The following is an 18,019-nucleotide window of genomic DNA, read 5'->3' as shown; positions in this document are numbered from 1 at the left end:
ATAGTTTTAGAGATGCATTACATTTTGAAATGCAAACTGCAAACTATTAGGATATTAAGAAGCAGCAAGCTGGATAGGGACTTAAAATGATACGAAAGAACTATAAAAGCACAGTACCATGCCATATAACACAGCATAGTTTTAGAGATGCATTACATTTTGAAATGCAAACTATTAGGATATTAAGAAGAAGCAAGCTGGATAGGGACTTAAAATGGTACAAAAGCACCATAACAGTACAGTACCATGCCAAACGGTACAGCACCGCATGGTTTTAGAGAGGCAATCTATTAGGATTTTAAATGAAAACAAGCTGAAAATGGGGCAGACGTCAGGAAGTCGCCATATAGCATAATGCTATGCCGCATGGCAATAAACGGCACAGCATGATGCTATACCAATAGTGACGGCAAGCTTAACCTAGAGGCGCAAGCAGAAATTAAGTCTAACGGTTGTAGGGATGCGGAATACTGGTTTAACCCAGATATTCAAACTAATAGGATATTAAGAAGAAAGCTGGATAGGGACTTAAAATGGTACGAAAGCACCAAATACAGAACATTGCCATACAACACAGCATAGTTTTAGAGATGCATTACATTCTGAAATGCAAACTATTAGGATCCCAAATGAAAGCAAGCTGCAAATGGGATGGATGTCAGGGAGGCACCATATAGCACAATGCTATGCCGCATGGCAATAAACGGCACAGCATGATGCTATACCAATAGTGATGGCAAGCTTAACCTAGAGGAGCAAGCAGCAATTAAGTCTAACGGTTGTAGGGATGCGGAATACTGGATTAACCCAGATATTCAAACTAATAGGATATTAAGAAAAAGAAAGCTGGATAGGGACTTTAAATGGTACGAAGGCACCAAATACAGCACATTGCCATGCAACACAGCATAGTTTTAGAGTTGCATTACATTCTGAAATGCAAACTATTAGTATCCTAAATGAAAGCAAGCTGCAAATGGGACGGATATCAGGAAGGCACCATAAAGCACAATGCTATACCGCATGGCACTATACGGCATAACATGATGCTATACTAACGGTGATGGCAAGCTTACCCTAGAAGCGCAAGCAGCAATTAAGTCTAACGGTTGTAGGGATGCTGAATACTGGATTAACCCAGATATTCAAACTATTAGGATATTAAGAAGGAAGCTGGATAGGGACTTAAAATGGTACGAAAAGCACCAAATACAGCACATTGCCATGCCATACAACACAGCATAGTTTTAGAGATGCAATCTATTAGGATTTTAAATGAAAACAAGCTGAAAATGGGGCAGACGTCAGGAAGTCACCATATAGCACAATGCTATGCCGCATGGCACTATACGGCATAGCATGATGCTATACTAACGGTGATGGCAAGCTTACCCTAGCGGCGCAAGCAGCAATTTAGTCTAATGGTTGTAGGGATGCTGAATACTGGATTAACCCAGATATTCAAACTATTAGGATATTAAGAAGGAAGCTGGATAGAGACTTAAAATGGTACGAAAAGCACCAAATGCAGCACATTGCCATGCCATACAACAGCATAGTTTTAGAGATGCATTACATTTTGAAATGCAAACTATTAGGATATTAAGAAGCAGCAAGCTGGATAGGGACTTAAAATGGTACGAAAGTACTATAAAAGCACAGTACCATGCCATATAACACAGCATAGTTTTAGAGATGCATTACATTTTGAAATGCAAACTATTAGGATATTAAGAAGAAGCAAGCTGGATAGGGACTTAAAATGGTACAAAAGCACCATAACAGTACAGTACCATGCCAAACGGTACAGCACCGCATAGTTTTAGAGAGGCAATCTATTAGGATTTTAAATGAAAACAAGCTGAAAATGGGGCAGACGTCAGAAAGTCACCATATAGCACAATGCTATGCCGCATGGCACTATACGGCATAGCATGATGCTATACTAACGGTGATGGCAAGCTTACCCTAGCGGCGCAAGCAGCAATTAAGTCTACCGGTTGTAGGGATGCTGAATACTGGATTAACCCAGATATTCAAACTATTAGGATATTAAGAAGGAAGCTGGATAGAGACTTAAAATGGTACGAAAAGCACCAAATGCAGCACATTGCCATGCCATACAACACAGCATAGTTTTAGAGATGCATTACATTTTGAAATGCAAACTATTAGGATATTAAGAAGCAGCAAGCTGGATAGGGACTTAAAATGGTACGAAAGCACCATAACAGTACAGTACCATGCCAAACGGTACAGCACCGCATAGTTTTAGAGAGGCAATCTATTAGGATTTTATATGAAAACAAGCTGAAAATGGGGCAGACGTCAGGAAGTCACCATATAGCACAATGCTATGCCGCATGGCACTATACGGCATAGCATGATGCTATACTAACGGTGATGGCAAGCTTACCCTAGCGGCGCAAGCAGCAATTAAGTCTAACGGTTGTAGGGATGCTGAATACTGGATTAACCCAGATATTCAAACTATTAGGATATTAAGAAGAAAGCTGGATAGGGACTTAAAATGGTACGAAAAGCACCAAATACAGCACATTGCCATGCCATACAACACAGCATAGTTTTAGAGATGCATTACATTTTGAAATGCAAACTGCAAACTATTAGGATATTAAGAAGCAGCAAGCTGGATAGGGACTTAAAATGGTACGAAAGCACTATAAAAGCACAGTACCATGCCATATAACACAGCATAGTTTTAGAGATGCATTACATTTTGAAATGCAAACTATTAGGATATTAAGAAGAAGCAAGCTGGATAGGGACTTAAAATGGTACAAAAGCACCATAACAGTACAGTACCATGCCAAACGGTACAGCACCGCATGGTTTTAGAGAGGCAATCTATTAGGATTTTAAATGAAAACAAGCTGAAAATGGGGCAGACGTCAGGAAGTCGCCATATAGCATAATGCTATGCCGCATGGCAATAAACGGCACAGCATGATGCTATACCAATAGTGACGGCAAGCTTAACCTAGAGGCGCAAGCAGAAATTAAGTCTAACGGTTGTAGGGATGCGGAATACTGGATTAACCCAGATATTCAAACTATTAGGATATTAAGAAGGAAGCTGGATAGGGACTTAAAATGGTACGAAAGCACCAAATACAGCACATTGCCATGCAACACAGCATAGTTTTAGAGTTGCATTACATTCTGAAATGCAAACTATTAGTATCCTAAATGAAAGCAAGCTGAAAATGGGACGGATGTCAGGAAGGCACCATATAGCACAATGCTATACCGCATGGCACTATACGGCATAGTATGATGCTATACTAACAGTGATGGCAAGCTTAACCTAGAGGCGCAAGCAGCAATTAAGTCTAACGGTTGTAGGGATGCGGAATACTGGTTTAACCCAGATATTCAAACTAATAGGATATTAAGAAGAAAGCTGGATAGGGACTTAAAATGGTACGAAAGCACCAAATACAGAACATTGCCATACAACACAGCATAGTTTTAGAGATGCATTACATTCTGAAATGCAAACTATTAGGATCCCAAATGAAAGCAAGCTGCAAATGGGATGGATGTCAGGGAGGCACCATATAGCACAATGCTATGCCGCATGGCAATAAACGGCACAGCATGATGCTATACCAATAGTGATGGCAAGCTTAACCTAGAGGAGCAAGCAGCAATTAAGTCTAACGGTTGTAGGGATGCGGAATACTGGATTAACCCAGATATTCAAACTAATAGGATATTAAGAAAAAGAAAGCTGGATAGGGACTTTAAATGGTACGAAGGCACCAAATACAGCACATTGCCATGCAACACAGCATAGTTTTAGAGTTGCATTACATTCTGAAATGCAAACTATTAGTATCCTAAATGAAAGCAAGCTGCAAATGGGACGGATGTCAGGAAGGCACCATATAGCACAATGCTATACCGCATGGCACTATACGGCATAACATGATGCTATACTAACGGTGATGGCAAGCTTACCCTAGAAGCGCAAGCAGCAATTAAGTCTAACGGTTGTAGGGATGCTGAATACTGGATTAACCCAGATATTCAAACTATTAGGATATTAAGAAGGAAGCTGGATAGGGACTTAAAATGGTACGAAAAGCACCAAATACAGCACATTGCCATGCCATACAACACAGCATAGTTTTAGAGATGCAATCTATTAGGATTTTAAATGAAAACAAGCTGAAAATGGGGCAGACGTCAGGAAGTCACCATATAGCACAATGCTATGCCGCATGGCACTATACGGCATAGCATGATGCTATACTAACGGTGATGGCAAGCTTACCCTAGCGGCGCAAGCAGCAATTAAGTCTAACGGTTGTAGGGATGCTGAATACTGGATTAACCCAGATATTCAAACTATTAGGATATTAAGAAGGAAGCTGGATAGAGACTTAAAATGGTACGAAAAGCACCAAATGCAGCACATTGCCATGCCATACAACAGCATAGTTTTAGAGATGCATTACATTTTGAAATGCAAACTATTAGGATATTAAGAAGCAGCAAGCTGGATAGGGACTTAAAATGGTACGAAAGTACTATAAAAGCACAGTACCATGCCATATAACACAGCATAGTTTTAGAGATGCATTACATTTTGAAATGCAAACTATTAGGATATTAAGAAGAAGCAAGCTGGATAGGGACTTAAAATGGTACAAAAGCACTATAACAGTACAGTACCATGCCAAACGGTACAGCACCGCATAGTTTTAGAGAGGCAATCTATTAGGATTTTAAATGAAAACAAGCTGAAAATGGGGCAGACGTCAGGAAGTCACCATATAGCACAATGCTATGCCGCATGGCACTATACGGCATAGCATGATGCTATACTAACGGTGATGGCAAGCTTACCCTAGCGGCGCAAGCAGCAATTAAGTCTAACGGTTGTAGGGATGCTGAATACTGGATTAACCCAGATATTCAAACTATTAGGATATTAAGAAGGAAGCTGGATAGGGACTTAAAATGGTACGAAAGCACCAAATACAGCACATTGCCATACAACACAGCATAGTTTTAGAGATGCATTACATTCTGAAATGCTAACTGTTAGGATCCCAAATGAAAGCAAGCTGCAAATGGGATGGATGTCAGGGAGGCACCATATAGCACAATGCTATGCCGCATGGCAATAAACGGCACAGCATGATGCTATACCAATAGTGATGGCAAGCTTAACCTAGAGGAGCAAGCAGCAATTAAGTCTAACGGTTGTAGGGATGCGGAATATTGGATTAACCCAGATATTCAAACTAATAGGATATTAAGAAAAAGAAAGCTGGATAGGGACTTAAAATGGTACGAAAAGCACCAAATGCAGCACATTGCCATGCCATACAACACAGCATAGTTTTAGAGATGCATTACATTTTGAAATGCAAACTATTAGGATATTAAGAAGCAGCAAGCTGGATAGGGACTTAAAATGGTACGAAAGCACCATAACAGTACAGTACCATGCCAAACGGTACAGCACCGCATAGTTTTAGAGAGGCAATCTATTAGGATTTTATATGAAAACAAGCTGAAAATGGGGCAGACGTCAGGAAGTCACCATATAGCACAATGCTATGCCGCATGGCACTATACGGCATAGCATGATGCTATACTAACGGTGATGGCAAGCTTACCCTAGCGGCGCAAGCAGCAATTAAGTCTAACGGTTGTAGGGATGCTGAATACTGGATTAACCCAGATATTCAAACTATTAGGATATTAAGAAGGAAGCTGGATAGGGACTTAAAATGGTACGAAAGCACCAAATACAGCACATTGCCATGCCATACAACACAGCATAGTTTTAGAGATGCATTACATTTTGAAATGCAAACTATTAGGATATTAAGAAGCAGCAAGCTGGATAGGGACTTAAAATGGTACGAAAGCACTATAAAAGCTCAGTACCATGCCATATAACACAGCATAGTTTTAGAGATGCATTACATTTTGAAATGCAAACTATTCGGATATTAAGAAGAAGCAAGCTGGATAGGGACTTAAAATGGTACGAAAGCACTATAAAAGCACAGTACCATGCCATATAACACAGCATAGTTTTAGAGATGCATTACATTTTGAAATGCAAACTATTAGGATATTAAGAAGAAGCAAGCTGGATAGGGACTTAAAATGGTACAAAAGCACCATAACAGTACAGTACCATGCCAAACGGTACAGCACCGCATGGTTTTAGAGAGGCAATCTATTAGGATTTTAAATGAAAACAAGCTGAAAATGGGGCAGACGTCAGGAAGTCGCCATATAGCATAATGCTATGCCGCATGGCAATAAACGGCACAGCATGATGCTATACCAATAGTGACGGCAAGCTTAACCTAGAGGCGCAAGCAGAAATTAAGTCTAACGGTTGTAGGGATGCGGAATACTGGATTAACCCAGATATTCAAACTATTAGGATATTAAGAAGGAAGCTGGATAGGGACTTAAAATGGTACGAAAGCACCAAATACAGCACATTGCCATGCAACACAGCATAGTTTTAGAGTTGCATTACATTCTGAAATGCAAACTATTAGTATCCTAAATGAAAGCAAGCTGAAAATGGGACGGATGTCAGGAAGGCACCATATAGCACAATGCTATACCGCATGGCACTATACGGCATAGTATGATGCTATACTAACAGTGATGGCAAGCTTAACCTAGAGGCGCAAGCAGCAATTAAGTCTAACGGTTGTAGGGATGCGGAATACTGGTTTAACCCAGATATTCAAACTAATAGGATATTAAGAAGAAAGCTGGATAGGGACTTAAAATGGTACGAAAGCACCAAATACAGAACATTGCCATACAACACAGCATAGTTTTAGAGATGCATTACATTCTGAAATGCAAACTATTAGGATCCCAAATGAAAGCAAGCTGCAAATGGGATGGATGTCAGGGAGGCACCATATAGCACAATGCTATGCCGCATGGCAATAAACGGCACAGCATGATGCTATACCAATAGTGATGGCAAGCTTAACCTAGAGGAGCAAGCAGCAATTAAGTCTAACGGTTGTAGGGATGCGGAATACTGGATTAACCCAGATATTCAAACTAATAGGATATTAAGAAAAAGAAAGCTGGATAGGGACTTTAAATGGTACGAAGGCACCAAATACAGCACATTGCCATGCAACACAGCATAGTTTTAGAGTTGCATTACATTCTGAAATGCAAACTATTAGTATCCTAAATGAAAGCAAGCTGCAAATGGGACGGATGTCAGGAAGGCACCATATAGCACAATGCTATACCGCATGGCACTATACGGCATAACATGATGCTATACTAACGGTGATGGCAAGCTTACCCTAGAAGCGCAAGCAGCAATTAAGTCTAACGGTTGTAGGGATGCTGAATACTGGATTAACCCAGATATTCAAACTATTAGGATATTAAGAAGGAAGCTGGATAGGGACTTAAAATGGTACGAAAAGCACCAAATACAGCACATTGCCATGCCATACAACACAGCATAGTTTTAGAGATGCAATCTATTAGGATTTTAAATGAAAACAAGCTGAAAATGGGGCAGACGTCAGGAAGTCACCATATAGCACAATGCTATGCCGCATGGCACTATACGGCATAGCATGATGCTATACTAACGGTGATGGCAAGCTTACCCTAGCGGCGCAAGCAGCAATTAAGTCTAACGGTTGTAGGGATGCTGAATACTGGATTAACCCAGATATTCAAACTATTAGGATATTAAGAAGGAAGCTGGATAGAGACTTAAAATGGTACGAAAAGCACCAAATGCAGCACATTGCCATGCCATACAACAGCATAGTTTTAGAGATGCATTACATTTTGAAATGCAAACTATTAGGATATTAAGAAGCAGCAAGCTGGATAGGGACTTAAAATGGTACGAAAGTACTATAAAAGCACAGTACCATGCCATATAACAGCATAGTTTTAGAGATGCATTACATTTTGAAATGCAAACTATTAGGATATTAAGAAGAAGCAAGCTGGATAGGGACTTAAAATGGTACAAAAGCACTATAACAGTACAGTACCATGCCAAACGGTACAGCACCGCATAGTTTTAGAGAGGCAATCTATTAGGATTTTAAATGAAAACAAGCTGAAAATGGGGCAGACGTCAGGAAGTCACCATATAGCACAATGCTATGCCGCATGGCACTATACGGCATAGCATGATGCTATACTAACGGTGATGGCAAGCTTACCCTAGCGGCGCAAGCAGCAATTAAGTCTAACGGTTGTAGGGATGCTGAATACTGGATTAACCCAGATATTCAAACTATTAGGATATTAAGAAGGAAGCTGGATAGGGACTTAAAATGGTACGAAAGCACCAAATACAGCACATTGCCATACAACACAGCATAGTTTTAGAGATGCATTACATTCTGAAATGCTAACTGTTAGGATCCCAAATGAAAGCAAGCTGCAAATGGGATGGATGTCAGGGAGGCACCATATAGCACAATGCTATGCCGCATGGCAATAAACGGCACAGCATGATGCTATACCAATAGTGATGGCAAGCTTAACCTAGAGGAGCAAGCAGCAATTAAGTCTAACGGTTGTAGGGATGCGGAATATTGGATTAACCCAGATATTCAAACTAATAGGATATTAAGAAAAAGAAAGCTGGATAGGGACTTAAAATGGTACGAAAAGCACCAAATGCAGCACATTGCCATGCCATACAACACAGCATAGTTTTAGAGATGCATTACATTTTGAAATGCAAACTATTAGGATATTAAGAAGCAGCAAGCTGGATAGGGACTTAAAATGGTACGAAAGCACCATAACAGTACAGTACCATGCCAAACGGTACAGCACCGCATAGTTTTAGAGAGGCAATCTATTAGGATTTTATATGAAAACAAGCTGAAAATGGGGCAGACGTCAGGAAGTCACCATATAGCACAATGCTATGCCGCATGGCACTATACGGCATAGCATGATGCTATACTAACGGTGATGGCAAGCTTACCCTAGCGGCGCAAGCAGCAATTAAGTCTAACGGTTGTAGGGATGCTGAATACTGGATTAACCCAGATATTCAAACTATTAGGATATTAAGAAGGAAGCTGGATAGGGACTTAAAATGGTACGAAAGCACCAAATACAGCACATTGCCATGCCATACAACACAGCATAGTTTTAGAGATGCATTACATTTTGAAATGCAAACTATTAGGATATTAAGAAGCAGCAAGCTGGATAGGGACTTAAAATGGTACGAAAGTACTATAAAAGCACAGTACCATGCCATATAACACAGCATAGTTTTAGAGATGCATTACATTTTGAAATGCAAACTATTAGGATATTAAGAAGAAGCAAGCTGGATAGGGACTTAAAATGGTACAAAAGCACCATAACAGTACAGTACCATGCCAAACGGTACAGCACCGCATAGTTTTAGAGAGGCAATCTATTAGGATTTTAAATGAAAACAAGTTGAAAATGGGGCAGACGTCAGGAAGTCACCATATAGCACAATGCTATGCCGCATGGCACTATACGGCATAGCATGATGCTATACTAACGGTGATGGCAAGCTTACCCTAGCGGCGCAAGCAGCAATTAAGTCTAACGGTTGTAGGGATGCTGAATACTGGATTAACCAAGATATTCAAACTATTAGGATATTAAGAAGAAGCAAGCTGGATAGGGACTTAAAATGGTACAAAAGCACCATAACAGTACAGTACCATGCCAAACGGTACAGCACCGCATGGTTTTAGAGAGGCAATCTATTAGGATTTTAAATAAAAACAAGCTGAAAATGGGGCAGACGTCAGGAAGTCACCATATAGCACAATGCTATGCCGAATGGCAATAAACGGCACAGCATGATGCTATACCAATAGTGACGGCAGGCTTAACCTAGAGGCGCAAGCAGAAATTAAGTCTAATGGTTGTAGGGATGCGGAATACTGGATTAACCCAGATATTCAAACTATTAGGATATTAAGAAGGAAGCTGGATAGGGACTTAAAATGGTACGAAAGCACCAAATACAGCACATTGCCATGCAACACAGCATAGTTTTAGAGTTGCATTACATTCTGAAATGCAAACTATTAGTATCCTAAATGAAAGCAAGCTGCAAATGGGACGGATGTCAGGAAGGCACCATATAGCACAATGCTATACCGCATGGCACTATACGGCATAACATGATGCTATACTAACGGTGAAGGCAAGCTTACCCTAGAAGCGCAAGCAGCAATTAAGTCTAACGGTTGTAGGGATGCTGAATACTGGATTAACTCAGATATTCAAACTATTAGGATATTAAGAAGGAAGCTGGATAGAGACTTAAAATGGTACGAAAAGCACCAAATGCAGCACATTGCCATGCCATACAACACAGCATAGTTTTAGAGATGCAATCTATTAGGATTTTAAATGAAAACAAGCTGAAAATGGGGCAGACGTCAGGAAGTCACCATATAGCACAATGCTATGCCGCATGGCACTATACGGCATAGCATGATGCTATACTAACGGTGATGGCAAGCTTACCCTAGCGGCGCAAGCAGCAATTAAGTCTAACGGTTGTAGGGATGCTGAATACTGGATTAACCCAGATATTCAAACTATTAGGATATTAAGAAGGAAGCTGGATAGGGACTTAAAATGGTACGAAAAGCACCAAATACAGCACATTGCCATGCCATACAACACAGCATAGTTTTAGAGATGCATTACATTTTGAAATGCAAACTATTAGAATATTAAGAAGCAGCAAGCTGGATAGGGACTTAAAATGGTACGAAAGTACTATAAAAGCACAGTACCATGCCATATAACACAGCATAGTTTTAGAGATGCATTACATTTTGAAATGCAAACTATTAGGATATTAAGAAGAAGCAAGCAGGATAGGGACTTAAAATGGTACAAAAGCACCATAACAGTACAGTACCATGCCAAACGGTACAGCACCGCATAGTTTTAGAGAGGCAATCTATTAGGATTTTAAATGAAAACAAGCTGAAAATGGGGCAGACGTCAGGAAGTCACCATATAGCACAATGCTATGCCGCATGGCAATAAACGGCACAGCATGATGCTATACCAATAGTGACGGCAAGCTTAACCTAGAGGCGCAAGCAGAAATTAAGTCTAACGGTTGTAGGGATGCGGAATACTGGATTAACCCAGATATTCAAACTATTAGGATATTAAGAAGGAAGCTGGATAGGGACTTAAAATGGTACGAAAGCACCAAATACAGCACATTGCCATGCAACACGGCATAGTTTTAGAGTTGCATTACATTCTGAAATGCAAACTATTAGTATCCTAAATGAAAGCAAGCTGCAAATGGGACGGATGTCAGGAAGGCACCATATAGCACAATGCTATACCGCATGGCACTATACGGCATAGCATGATGCTATACTAATGGTGATGGCAAGCTTAACCTAGAGGCGCAAGCAGAAATTAAGTCTAACGGTTGTAGGGATGCGGAATACTGGATTAACCCAGATATTCAAACTATTAGGATATTAAGAAGGAAGCTGGATAGGGACTTAAAATGGTACGAAAGCACCAAATACAGCACATTGCCATGCAACACGGCATAGTTTTAGAGTTGCATTACATTCTGAAATGCAAACTATTAGTATCCTAAATGAAAGCAAGCTGCAAATGGGACGGATGTCAGGAAGGCACCATATAGCACAATGCTATACCGCATGGCACTATACGGCATAGCATGATGCTATACTAATGGTGATGGCAAGCTTAACCTAGAGGCGCAAGCAGCAATTAAGTCTAACGGTTGTAGGGATGCTGAACACAGGATTAACCCAGATATTCAAACTATTAGGATATTAAGAAGGAAGCTGGATAGGGACTTAAAATGGTACGAAAAGCACCAAATACAGCACATTGCCATGCCATACAACACAGCATAGTTTTAGAGATGCATTACATTTTGAAATGCAAACGGCAAACTATTAGGATATTAAGAAGAAGCAAGCTGGATAGGGACTTAAAATGGTACAAAAGCACCATAACAGTACAGTACCATGCCAAACGGTACAGCACCGCATAGTTTTAGAGAGGCAATCTATTAGGATTTTATATGAAAACAAGCTGAAAATGGGGCAGACGTCAGGAAGTCACCATATAGCACAATGCTATGCCGCATGGCACTATACGGCATAGCATGATGCTATACTAACGGTGATGGCAAGCTTACCCTAGCGGCGCAAGCAGCAATTAAGTCTAACGGTTGTAGAGATGCTGAATACTGGATTAACCCAGATATTCAAACTATTAGGATATTAAGAAGAAGCAAGCTGGATAGGGACTTAAAATGGTACAACAGCACCATAACAGTACAGTACCATGCCAAACGGTACAGCACCGCATAGTTTTAGAGAGGCAATCAGGATTTTAAATGAAAACAAGCTGAAAATGGGGCAGACGTCAGGAAGTCACCATATAGCACAATGCTATGCTGCATGGCACTATACGGCATAGCATGATGCTATACTAACGGTGATGGCAAGCTTACCCTAGAGGCACAAGCAGCAATTAAGTCTAACGGTTGTAGGGATGCTGAATACTGGTTTAACCCATCTATTCAATCTATTAGGATATGAAGAAGCTGGATAGGGACTTAAAATGGTACAAAAGCACCATAAAAGCACAGTACCATGCCATACGGTACAGCACCGCATAGTTTTAGAAAGGCAAACTATTAGGATTTTAAATGACAGCAAGCTGAAAATGGGCTGACAACTTCAGCAAGGCACAATATAGCCATCAAAACATGTTATACCCAGCAATACAAACTATTACAATATGAAAGGAATATAATTATCTAAAACGAATACTAAAGATATTTACCTGTGCACCGAAGTCAATAAACAGAGTACGGCAGCTTCGGCGACAATAGTCTGCAGCACTGGATTCTGATGCTTGCTTTTAATGTCACCCACACAGCTGTATTCCATGTTTCAAGACATTGGCTTCCTCTTGCAATTTTGCTAATGGATGAAGCAAACCACTTTCTTTCAGGTACCCAAACACCTCAACATTCAATAGAGTATCTGACCTAGTGAGAAGTGGAAATACTAGTAAGTAAAATCTGTAAACAATATAAAACAGACAATTTTAAACGAAACGCACAACACCCTACAGCAGGGCTGGCCAAACCGGTCCTCGAGATCTACCAACAGTTCATTTTTTCCAGGCCTCCTGGAGATCTGTAGAATGGTCCGTTAGGAATGAATGCAGCACATCTTAATTAGTAATGACTACACCTGTGGTAGATCTCGAGGACTGGTTTGGCCAGCTCTGCCCTACAGGAAGTCAACATATCACATGATGCCATAATGCAAGACACCTTACAGAACTGGATATACTTAAAACTTGGAATAATTAAGGTGCCTTGAAAAACAAGTTTGAGAATATCTGTATTAGGATATTAAGTAAAAGCAAGCTAGAAATCGGAGTGAAAACTTTAGATAGCACCATACAGAACATTGCCATGCCACACCAACACCACCACATAGTTTTAGAGAACCAGTACATTCTGACATGAAAACTATTTGGATATTAAGAGCAAGCTGGATATTGGACTCCAAATGTTAGGAAAGCACCATACAGCACAATGTCACACCATATGGCACAACTGCACCTACCGGCACAAGTGGCAATTAAGAAAAAGCAAGCTGGATAGGGACTTAAAATGGTACGAAAGCACCATAACAGCACAGTACCATGCCATACGGTACAGCACCGCATAGTTTTAGAGAGGCAAACTATTAGGATTTTAAATGAAAGCAAGCTGAAAATGGGACAGACGTCAGGAAGTCACCATATAGCACGATGCTATGCCGCATGGCACTATACGGCACAGCATGATGCTATACTAACGGTGACGACAAGCTTACTCTAGAGGCGCAAAAGCAGCAATTAAGTCTAACGGTTGTAGGGATGCTGAATACTGGATTAACCCAGATATTCAAACTATTAGGATATTTAGACAAAGCAAGCTGGATAGGGACATGCTTACCCTAGAGGCACAAGCTGCAATTTAGTCTAACGGTTGTAGGGATGCTGAATACTGGTTTAACCTAGATATTCAAACTATTAGGATATTAAGAAGGAAGCTGGATAGGGACCTAAAATGGTCCGAAATCACCAAATACAGCACATTGCCATACAACACAGCAGTTTTAGAGATACATTACATTCTGAAATGCAAACTATTAGGATATTAAGAAGCAAGCTGGATAGGGACTTAAAATGGTACAAAAGCACCATAACAGTACCATGCCAAACGGTACAGCACCACATATTTTTAGAGAGGCAATCTATTAGGATTTTATATGAAAACAAGCTGAAAATGGGGCAGACGTCAGGAAGTCACCATATAGCACAATGCTATGCCGCATGGCACTATACGGCATAGCATGATGCTATACTAACGGTGATGGCAAGCTTACCCTGGCGGCGCAAGCAGCAATTAAGTCCAACGGTTGTAGGGATGCTGGATTAACCCAGATATTCAAACTAATAGGATATTAAGAAAAAGAAAGCTAGATAGGGACTTAAAATGGTACGAAAGCACCAAATACAGCACATTGCCATACAACACAGCATAGTTTTAGAGATGCATTACATTCTGAAATGCAAACTATTAGGATCCCAAATGAAAGCAAGCTGCAAATGGCACAGATGTCAGGGAGGCACCATATAGCACAATGCTATGCAGCATGGCAATAAACGGCACAGCATGATGCTATACCAATAGTGATGGCAAGCTTAACCTAGAGGAGCAAGCAGCAATTAAGTCTAACGGTTGTAGGGATGCGGAATACTGGATTAACCCAGATATTCAAACTATTAGGATATTAAGAAGGAAGCTGGATAGGGACTTAAAATGGTACGAAAAGCACCAAATACAGCACATTGCCATGCCATACAACACAGCATAGTTTTAGAGATGCATTACATTTTGAAATGCAAACTATTAGGATATTAAGAAGCAGCAAGCTGGATAGGGACTTAAAATGGTACGAAAGTACTATAAAAGCACAGTACCATGCCATATAACACAGCATAGTTTTAGAGATGCATTACATTTTGAAATGCAAACTATTAGGATATTAAGAAGAAGCAAGCTGGATAGGGACTTAAAATGGTACAAAAGCACCATAACAGTACAGTACCATGCCAAACGGTACAGCACCGCATAGTTTTAGAGAGGCAATTAGGATTTTAAATGAAAACAAGCTGAAAATGGGGCAGACGTCAGGAAGTCACCATATAGCACAATGCTATGCCGCATGGCAATAAACGGCACAGCATGATGCTATACCAATAGTGACGGCAAGCTTAACCTAGAGGCGCAAGCAGAAATTAAGTCTAACGGTTGTAGGGATGCGGAATACTGGATTAACCCAGATATTCAAACTATTAGGATATTAAGAAGGAAGCTGGATAGGGACTTAAAATAAGAATTTACTTACCGATAATTCTATTTCTCATAGTCCGTAGTGGATGCTGGGAACTCCGTAAGGACCATGGGGAATAGCGGCTCCGCAGGAGACTGGGCACAAAAAGTAAAAGCTTTAGACTAGCTGGTGTGCACTGGCTCCTCCCCCTATGACCCTCCTCCAAGCCTCAGTTAAGATACTGTGCCCGGACGAGCGTACATAATAAGGAAGGATCTTGAATCCCGGGTAAGACTCATACCAGCCACACCAATCACACCGTACAACTCGTGATCTGAACCCAGTTAACAGTATGATAACCGTAGGAGCCTCTGAAAAGATGGCTTCCAACAATAAACAACCCGATTTGTTTGTAACTATATACAAGTATTGCAGACAATCCACACTTGGGATGGGCGCCCAGCATCCACTACGGACTATGAGAAATAGAATTATCGGTAAGTAAATTCTTATTTTCTCTGACGTCCTAGTGGATGCTGGGAACTCCGTAAGGACCATGGGGATTATACCAAAGCTCCCAAACGGGCGGGAGAGTGCGGATGACTCTGCAGCACCGAATGAGAGAACTCCAGGTCCTCCTCAGCCAGGGTATCAAATTTGTAGAACTTAGCAAACGTGTTTGCCCCTGACCAAGTAGCTGCTCGGCAAAGTTGTAAAGCCGAGACCCCTCGGGCAGCCGCCCAAGATGAGCCCACCTTCCTTGTGGAATGGGCTTTTACAGATTTTGGCTGTGGCAGGCCTGCCACAGAATGTGCAAGTTGAATTGTACTACAAATCCAACGAGCAATCGTCTTAGAAGCAGGAGCACCCAGCTTGTTGGGTGCATACAGTATAAACAGCGAGTCAGATTTTCTGACTCCAGCCGTCCTGGAAACATATTTTCAGGGCCCTGACTACGTCCAGCAACTTGGAGTCCTCCAAGTCCCTAGTAGCCACAGGTACCACAATAGGTTGATTCATGTGAAACGCTGAAACCACCTTAGGGAGAAATTGAGGACGAGTCCTCAATTCCGCCCTATCCGAATGAAATATCAGGTAAGGGCTTTTATAGGATAAAGCCGCCAATTCTGATACGCGCCTGGCTGAAGCCAGAGCCAACAGCATTACCACTTTCCATGTGAGATATTTCAAATCCACTGTGGCAAGTGGTTCAAACCAATGTGATTTTAGGAACCCTAAAACTACATTGAGATCCCAAGGTGCCACTGGGGGCACAAAAGGAGGCTGTATATGCAGTACCCCTTTGACAAACGTCTGAACTTCAGGTAGTGAAGCCAGTTCTTTCTGGAAGAAGATCGACAGGGCCGAAATTTGAACCTTAATGGATCCTAATTTTAGGCCCATAGACAATCCTGCTTGCAGGAAATGTAGGAAACGACCCAGTTGAAATTCCTCCGTAGGGGCCTTCTTGGCCTCACACCACGCAACATATTTTCGCCAAATGCGATGATACTGTTTTGCAGTTACATCCTTCCTGGCCTTGATCAGGGTAGGGATGACTTCATCTGGAATGCCTTTTTCCTTCAGGATCCGGCGTTCAACCGCCATGCCGTCAAACGCAGCCGCGGTAAGTCTTGGAACAGACATGGTCCCTGCTGGAGCAGGTCCTTCCTGAGAGGTAGAGGCCACGGGTCCTCCGTGAGCATCTCTTGCAGTTCCGGGTACCAAGTTCTTCTTGGCCAATCCGGAGCCACGAGTATCGTTCTTACTCCTCTCCTTCTTATGATTCTCAGTACTTTTGGTAGGAGAGGAAGAGGAGGGAACACATATACCGACTGGAACACCCACGGAGTTACCAGAGCGTCCACCGCTATTGCCTGAGGGTCCCTTGACCTGGCGCAATATCTGTCCAGTTTCTTGTTGAGACGGGACGCCATCATGTCCACCTTTGGTTTTTCCCAACGGTTTACAATCACTTGGAAGACTTCTGGATGAAGTCCCCACTCCCCCGGGTGGAGGTCGTGTCTGCTGAGGAAGTCTGCTTCCCAGTTGTCCACCCCCGGAATGAACCCTGCTGACAGTGCTATCACATGATTTTCCGCCCAGCGGAGAATCCTTGCAGCTTCTGCCATTGCCCTCCTGCTTCTTGTGCCGCCCTGTCTGTTTACGTGGGCGACAGCCGTGATGTTGTCCGACTGGATCAATACCGGTTGACCCTGAAGCAGAGGCCTTGCTTGACTTAGGGCATTGTAAATGGCCCTTAGCTCTAGGATATTTATGTGAAGAGACGTTTCCATGCTTGACCACAAGCCCTGGAAATTTCTTCTCTGAGTGACTGCTCCCCAGCCTCTCAGGCTGGCATCCGTGGTTACCAGCATCCAATCCTGAATGCCGAATCTGCGGCCCTCGAGAAGATGAGCCTTCTGTAACCACCACAGGAGAGATACCCTTGTCCTTGGAGATAGGGTTATCCGCTGATGCATCTGAAGATGCGATCCGGACCATTTGTCCAGCAGATCCCACTGAAAAGTTCTTGCATGGAATCTTCCGAATGGAATCGCTTCGTAAGAAGA

The 18,019-nt window shown here is 41.7% G+C and overlaps 1 long non-coding RNA gene across 2 annotated transcripts in view; it reads right to left on the bottom strand.

Moving 5' to 3' along the window:
- LOC135057654 (uncharacterized) overlaps nucleotides 1-18,019 on the bottom strand; it is a 77,471-nt gene that overhangs the window by 32,108 nt on the left and 27,344 nt on the right. For both annotated transcript variants that reach the window (XR_010244267.1, XR_010244268.1), the window contains exon 3: nucleotides 12,892-13,099. This is a non-coding gene — a long non-coding RNA (uncharacterized LOC135057654). The remainder of the gene's footprint in view (nucleotides 1-12,891; nucleotides 13,100-18,019) is intronic.

This window comes from Pseudophryne corroboree, chromosome 3, assembly GCF_028390025.1.
Source record: "Pseudophryne corroboree isolate aPseCor3 chromosome 3, aPseCor3.hap2, whole genome shotgun sequence".
Taxonomy (NCBI): Eukaryota; Metazoa; Chordata; class Amphibia; order Anura; family Myobatrachidae; genus Pseudophryne; species Pseudophryne corroboree.
This window is presented reverse-complemented; position numbering and strand designations above follow the sequence as displayed.